Genomic DNA, 8,335 nt, shown 5'->3' with positions numbered 1-8,335 from the left:
CAGTGAATAAAGCCAATGGTACCTGTAGATAGGCTCAGAAGGAATTGTTCAGGCCATAAGCCAATTTAGAAAATATTCTTCATTCATATTCTTCATTTAGGCAATAGAAGTGGCCTGGGGAATGTATTGGAAAATGGGGGTACTAGACATGTCCCCGTGATGCCCATCAGCCCCCCCCCCTTAACACACATACACACCCTTCCCATTCTGAGTTAAACTGGCCCCTTCTTGGGAGACATTGCTTGGAGCAGGTATGAGTGTCTGACCCAAGAAGGCCAGAGACCAGTGCAGCTGCCCTGTGTAAAGGGAACCAGGACAATGGTAATTAAGCAAGTCAACCGACTGGTTTTCTCTGTACTTTCATTGAAGATTAAGGAGAGGATTGCCTAGTTGGTAGCAGATGGAAAACAGTAAAACAGAGATGCTATAAGAAAAAGAGGTCATGTGGACCACGAGAGAGAGAAGAAAACCAGCAGGGACTGGGAGAGCCACAATTCCTGATGAGCTTCCCGTGCCAACTGAGGCTGCTTATATTCTTAAAAATAAGCATCCTTTTGTGAAAGCAGCTAATGTGTCACTTTCAGGTCCTTAAGACACAGAAGAGACTGTCAGGCTGAAGGCTCTAAGCAATTTCTCAAAGAGAATATAGAATGAGCATTATCTCCTGAAGTGGGTGAGGATGTGAGGTCCTCTCATCACTGCATGGCAAGCAAATGATCCATGCCTCACCACGAAGAGCAGTTAATAGCTGTTGCTTCTGATCTTTTGTGACAAAGGCAACTCAAAGGGCATAAGAAATACAGACCAGCATGGATAGAAGACAGCTTTTCCCAGCATCAGACTGTTTGCACTGCAAAGAGGTCCCAGGTTACCCAGGGGAGCAGGTAAGGACACAGAGCTGGCCATTGTGGAACTCCGCTGCAGGAAAAAGTTTCTGCTCAGCTAACTCAGGCAAACCAGGCACAAAGGCTGATGGCAATCATCAAGTGCTGCTGGTGATATTTTTTTAATATATTTTTATTGATTTCAGAGAGGAAGGGAGAGGGAGAGATAGAAACATCAATGATGAGAGGGAATCACTGATTGGCTGCCTCATGCATGCCCCACAGGCATGTGCCCTGTCCAGGAATTAAACCTTGACCTCCTGGTTCATAGGTCGATGCTCAACCATTGAGCCATACCAGCCAGGCTGATGCTTTTGAATTGACAAATGTCCAAGGTTTTGCTTAAAATGAATGATCTATTGGCAAAAACTCTGACCTGAGAGTCAGAATGGGGGGGCCCCAAACCACGAGATTCTCCAGACATGAATCAGCAAGTGGGTCCGGCTGCCTTATTGTGGTTCATACATACTCAAGAGAGTAGGAATACTGCATAAGTCTTAGTAATGTGTTTTAAAAGTGGATCACTGAGCAGTGCCCTTGGTGGTCCCGCATCTGTCTCTTGCTTCAATAGTATTTGGATGGAACAGACTCAGAGATGCCCCTTCCTCCAGCCTCCAACCAGCTTCCTGTGTCTTATCCAGTCACCACCTTCAGAATCACCTCTGAGACCAGCCAACACACTGGTGTGGTGTGTTTTTTTTCCTACCTTAACTCATTGCCAAACCACCGTGAGCTCCCAAATTCATCAGAATTACTCCACCGAGGTGGAGGCCTGGCCAACATACATCTGTGGGCCACCCACACCTACCTCTCTCTGGGCTTCTCTTTTAACCTGACGATGGCTCTGGAGCGCGTGGGCCACCTCTTCCACGAGTTGGTGGAGAAGAAGCCGAGGGTGCTGAGCATCTCTTAAAGATGCATAACCAGAGCAGTGGCCACATTCTCTTCCAGGACGTGCCGAAGCCTTCCCAGGATAAGTGGACAAAACTCAGAACACCAGGGAAGCCACCCTGGCCATGGAAAGGAACCTGAACCAGGCCCTCTTAGAGCTGCAGGCCCCAGTTTCTCTCCACAGATCCTCGTCTCTATGACTTCCTGGAGAACCACTTCCGGGGTGAGGAGGTGAAATTCATCAAGAAGATGGGTGACACCTGACTCACATCCATAGGCTGCCTGGCCCCCAGGCTGGGTTGGATGAGTATCTCTTCAAAAGGCTTTCCCTCAAGCACAGCCAGGAGCCTTTGGAACCCAGAGGCCTTTGAGGGGGTCCTTCTGCATTCCCTTGGTGTCTCTGGCTTTTACCTGAGCCTCTCTCTGAAACTACTAGCCATTCTTTTAACCACCCTGAAGCCCTCTCCCATGCACTGGAAGATTGTTGAAGACTAGGAAAGAGAATGTGTTGCTGAGGAATTTACAGAGCTCATCCAAGATGGACAAGTACAATTTTAAATCATCCAAATTCATTGCAATGGGGAGAGCTTCCCTAAGATGCACAGACTCAAACCCTGGCTGATGATCGCTGACATGATGTAGTGCAGAAGACAGAAAGCAAAGACTGTGGAAGAGAGGATGCCAGCCAGCCCTGCCAGCTGTTAAGACACTATGGGAAATGGGCACCCTATAGACATGACAGCAGAAAGTAATCAAAATGAGCTTATGATAGCAATGAAGATAGTTGGTACTGGAGTTGATTGGTCCCAAGTGGCAACAATTAAAAGCAAATGAGAAGCTGTAAACAAGAAGGGAATCTTACCCTTTACAACAGCATGGATGGACCTAAAATAAGCCAGTCAGAGAAAGACAAGTACCATATGATTTCACTCATATGTGAAATCTAATAAACAACATAAACTAACCAACAAAATAGAAACAGACTCACAGAGAGACAGACTGACAGCTGTCAGAGGGGAAGGTTGGAGAGCTGGGTGAAAAAAGTGAAGGGATTAAGCAAAAAAAGCAACTTATAGATATAGACAACAGCACAATGATTACCAGAGGGAAAGGGAGTAGGGGGAGGTAGGAGAGGGTATAGGGGGATAAATGGTGATGGAAGACTTTATCTAGGGTGGTGAACATGTTGCAACATACAGATGATGTATTATAGAATTGTGCACCTGAAACCTCTATAATTTTATTAACCAATATCACCCCAATAAATTCAATAAAAAAAGAACAAAAAGCAAGGAAGAAATGAAAACAAGGCTTCAGCCAGAAATACATACATACATACATATACACATACACACATGCACTGAAGGCAGTCAGGTGAGATGGAAATTTCCAAGATGCCTAAAGAGATTTCCACCCAACTACATGATATTTGTGAGAATGAAACAGATATTCAGCTCACTGAGTCTGTTGAATTTGTTGATTAGTTTGTTATTTTTGCAAAGCTCAGTGGCTTATAACCATCATTTAGTATTACTCATACATATATCCCCCTGCCAGCTGGGCGTCTGTCTGCTGATGTAAGCTGGACGTGGCCAAGTGGCTCTGCTCCACATGTCACTCATCCTCCTTAAACCAGAGGATGAGCCAGGACATGCTGTCCTCCAGGCACGGCAGAGGTGCCGGAGGGAAAGTGCAAATGTGTGAGGCCTCTTGAAGCCTAGGCTCAGATGTGCACACTTTCCTTTCCACCCACATACTACTGACCAAAGAGAATCACGTGAGCCAGCTGATAGCCAGCGGGGAAGGAATACACTCCACATGATGAATGACGGATGCAGGAAGGAATGAAGTTCTGGGCCCATAGTGAAATCTGCCACAGCGTGCAGCACCAGAACCCCCGGCCTGAAGGACAGAGTTGTTATTCTTCAAAGTTTCCAAATGTGAGTCATTTTGCACAGCAAATGGAACCTCTTAAACAAAAAGGTTTAAGAAATCTTTGAGAAAGGCTGTCTAGTGCATTAGTCTACTGCAAAGAGACCTGCCATCAGTTACTGGGATGAATCTCTCTGCAGATGTTAGTCATTCTCCTTCCTCAATCAGCCTGTTTCTGTTCAATGGATTCATGGACAAAACAGCTAAGATGGCACAGTGAATTTTGCATAGCTTTTTAAAAATTGTTGGTAGTGTTACAGATATTTCCCATTCCCCTCCCCTTTACTCCCCCGTCTCAGCCCCTATCAATCCCCCCGCCCCCACCAGGTCTTCAATACCCTATTGCCCGTGTCCATAGGCTATGCATATAAGTTGTTTGGTTTATCTCTTCTCATGCCCCATCCCCACATTGAGGGGGACTGTTCTATGCCTCCATGCTTCAGGTCTTTTTTTTTCTTTGGTCAATTCATTTTGTTCATTAGATTCAACAAATAAGTGAGATAATGTGATATTTGTCTTTCTCAGATTAGCTTATTTCACTTAGTATAATATTCCAGGTTTTCAAAGGGTAATAGATCCTTTATTTTTACTGCTACATAGTATTCCATGGTATAAATGTCCCACAGCTTTTTTTACCCATCCATCTACTGATGGGCACTTGGGCTGTTTCCAAATCTTAGCTATTATAAATAATGCTGCTATGAACATAGGGTTGCATATATTCTTTCTGACTGGTGTTTTGGGGTTTTTCAGGATCTATTCCCAGAAGTGGGATCGCTGGGTCAAACGGAAGTTCCATTTTTAATTTTATAAGGAAACTCCATACCGTTTTCCATAGTGGCTGCACCAGTCTGCATTCCCACCAGCAGTGTACTAGGGTTCCCTTTTCTCCACATCCTCGCCAGCACTTGTTGCTTCTTGATTTATTAGTGGTAGCCATTCTGACAGACATGAAATGATCTTATTGTGGTTTTAATTTGCATCTCTCTGATGACTAGTGACATTGAGCACCTTTTCATATGTCTACCGGCCATCTGAATGTTCTCTTTGGAGACGTGTCTATTTAGAGCCTTTGCCCATTTTTTGATTGGATTGTTTGTCCTCTTGGCATTAAGTTGTATAAGTTTTTTACATATTTTGGAAATTAACCCCATATCAGATGTATCACTGGTGAACATGTTCTCCTATACAGTGGGTTGCCTTTTCATTTTGTTGTTTCTTTTGCTGTGCAAAAGCTTTTTAGTCAGATGCAATCCCATTTGTTAATTTTTTCCTTGTTTCCTTTGCCCTAGGAGACATATTGGCAAAAATATTGCTACAAGAGATGTCTGAGATTTTACTGCCTATGTCTTCTTCTAGTATTTTTATAGTTTCGTGGCTTACATTTAAGTATTTTATTCATTTTGAGTTTATCCTTGTATATGATATAAGTTGGTAGTCTAGTTTCATTTTCTGGCATGTATCAGTCCAATTTTCCCAGCACTACTTATTGAGGAGACTGTCTCTACTCCAGTGTATGCTTGACTCTTTTGATAATAATGAAAGTCTCACCCTAGCCGGTTTGGCTCAGTGGATTGAGCATCAGCCTGCAGACTGAAGGGTTGTGTGTATGATTCCAGTCAAGGGCATGTACCTTGGTTGCAGGCTCGATCCCCACCCCGAACGAGGCATGTGCAACCAATCGATGTGTCTCATTTACATCACTGTTTCTCTCTGTCTCTCCCCCTCCCTTCCACTCTCTCTACAAATCGATGGAAAAATATCCTCGGAAAAGGATTAATAAAAATATTAATAATAATAGTAATGACAATCTATTCTCAAAGGACAACCTGGCTACAACATCTTCAAGTTCTGGATTTTCCAGCAACAGTTACCTATCCAGGCCCGGGATAAGACACCACTGCTCAGTGAATTTCCTTAAAGTATTTTCCTACATCTTCTTTACATGGTTGATATTATAACTGAAAGATGTATACATAGGTATTTAGGGACAGTTAACTCAATAATACTCACAGACCCAGAATGGAGTATTATTTGAAAGGGAGTGTGCTGACTAAAAATGCCTGCTATTGGATAGTTAAAAAAATGACTCAGTTCATCCTATATAATAAAAGCCTAATATGCAAATTGTCCCCTCAACCAGGAGTTTGACTGGGAGTTTGACCACTTACTATGATGTGCGCTGACCACCAGGGGGCATTGCAGAACATGGCAGATGTCAGCGACATGGTGCTGGTAGAGGGCAGCAGTGGAGGTGCTGCCGGTCCCAATGGGCCCTGACAATAGCGGGACCGTGGCGAGATGGTGGAGCAGGTGAGCAGGTGGTGCCAAGCCAAGGTGGACTGGAATAGGGAACTGGAGGTGGGTGGCGGCAACCAACCTCCTGTGGCGCCCAGGTGGGGGCTGCGACCTCTCGCTGGCTACCTGGGGGCGGGGGTGATGGGGTGGAGGTGCGGTGAGAATGCGGGGTATCTGCCAAGCTCGCTGTCACTCCCCTTGCTACCCTCCCCCGGGATACCAGGGCTCACATGCCAGGGAAGCCCCCGCACTCAGGTGCCAGGGGCCTTCGAGGAGCCCACCCTACACCCATGCAGCCTCTTCTGGGTGAGCTGGGCCGCAGCCACCAGGACCACAGGGGCCAGTTGGGCTCCCTGTGGGTTCCTGCAGTAGCCGGTCTGTGAGGCAGGCGGGGAGAGAGCATGCTTCCCACCTGGCTTCTGTGTGGTGCCACTGGGTGGCTCAGAGGCCCATGCTGCATCCCAGCCCATGGCATACAGCCATGCTCACTGCATCTCTGAATGGGGACTCGGGCGCCATGACTCAGGTGGAGGAAGGTGCGCAGGGGCCCAGGGGCCCAGGGCCCAGAGGTCAGCTGGGACCTGCCCTTCCATGCCAGATGCTCACACTTGGATCACCAGCCAGGCCTAGGGACTGCACCCGTGCAGGAATTTCGTGTACCAGGCCTCTAGTTTTATTATAAGATACCAAAAATTGTTAAGTTCCTTGGCAACTAGATGACAATTATGGAGTTCTGTGCATTTCTGCTTTTGTAAGAGCAAAAGGGCTTTTTATTTAACAATTCTCTTTACATTGTGTCCTGCTGTATTATCAGCTTAGCATGTGCTGGAAAATGAAAAGCACAGTAATTTTTTACATACTAGTAGTTATAAAATACCTTAAATAAATCTGAGCAGTGGGTTGAAAGATGTGCATTGGGGAACATGTTACCTGATATCGAAAAAGAAGCCAAAAGAAATAAGAAGAAATCCAGGAAGTCTCAAGTTTCGCCAATGACCTCCTGAATCAACCTGACAGCAAATAATAGAAGCTGTTCCTGGCTTAACATTCAGGAATAAATGATACCCACAGCCTTGAGTTCTTCACTTAGGTTTTGCAGCCTTGCATACCTAATAGATGTTATACTAGGGAGTACAGTCAGCAGACAGCCTCTTCTGTCAGCTCCTTTGGGTTCCACCTCAACTGCTTAGAGCCTCCTCTCACTAGGTCACCCCTTTTGGGGGCAGCCCATGCCAGCAACTGAGCAAGGCAAGAGTATGAAGATGCCACTATTTTGGTCTTATAAGGACAACTTTGATGAGAATATTCCCCTCAGAGGACCCCACAAGGTTGGTCAATACTGATCAAGCTTACAGCACCGTTTCATTCCTTCCTCTCTCCAGTGTCTGTCCTTTCTTTCTCAACTGCTGATTCCAAAAAAGAAAAATCTTACACCCCAAACTCCATTTTAACTTCCAACCTGTGACTCTACCGCAGACCCTGTCTGCCATTGGCTGCAAGGTCTTAGCCCTACAGATGAAGGGTCTGGTCTACACAAACATAACTACACTCTCCCTTCACAGTTTCATCCCTCACTTCTTCAGCTTAAGTCTAGGAGTAACACACACACACACACACACACACACACACACACACACACACATCTCACCATTGTGATCAACCTGTTCTCTGACTAATTATATATGTACACAAGATCTGAAATAGGAATGAGCAAGTGACAACTCACCATGTGCCACTGGGTCCCTGATATGCAAGAATTAATTTTAAACCAGGGGAGAGTTCATCCATTTCTTCTCTATGAAAGTGATGAGGTAGCTAGCTGTTCTCCTCATGCCCCCACGCCCCTTAATCTGAGGCATGAGTATAACATTGAATTCAAGATTGCCTGATCAATAATAGAAGAGTAGAAAAATGGAAAAATAGAAAAGGCAGTAGGAAAAGAAAGAAGATCAGATTTAGCAAAGTTGTGACTTTGAGTCATTCCTGATTTACAGTTTAATTCCCAGGATGAGAGTCTCAGCCCTCAGCAGGGATTTAGCACAAATACTTTGAGCCCCAAACTGGTTCGGGAGCTAACTATGTAGGCTTACGATGTTGCTTGTACAAAACCATCAACAATCACAGGCTGTGGCTCCAGGCAAATACTGGAGTAAGGAGAAAATTGTTTCATTGGTGCTAAATTAAACATGATCCAAATCCTCATATGGCTAATATTTTGTACTTTTTTTCTCATCAAAAGGTGATTTATTGAGTAGGGGAAATGGACATTGGGAGTAACTAGCAAAGTGAATGAGCATGTGTGTGTAGAAGAGGCAAATGCACCGCGTCAG

This window comes from Myotis yumanensis, unplaced genomic scaffold (genome assembly GCF_028538775.1).
Source record: "Myotis yumanensis isolate MYYU_CA2020_CCGP unplaced genomic scaffold, mMyoYum1.0.hap1 SCAF_4, whole genome shotgun sequence".
In the NCBI taxonomy this organism is placed as follows: domain Eukaryota; kingdom Metazoa; phylum Chordata; class Mammalia; order Chiroptera; family Vespertilionidae; genus Myotis; species Myotis yumanensis.
Note: the sequence above shows the minus strand (reverse complement) of the source record.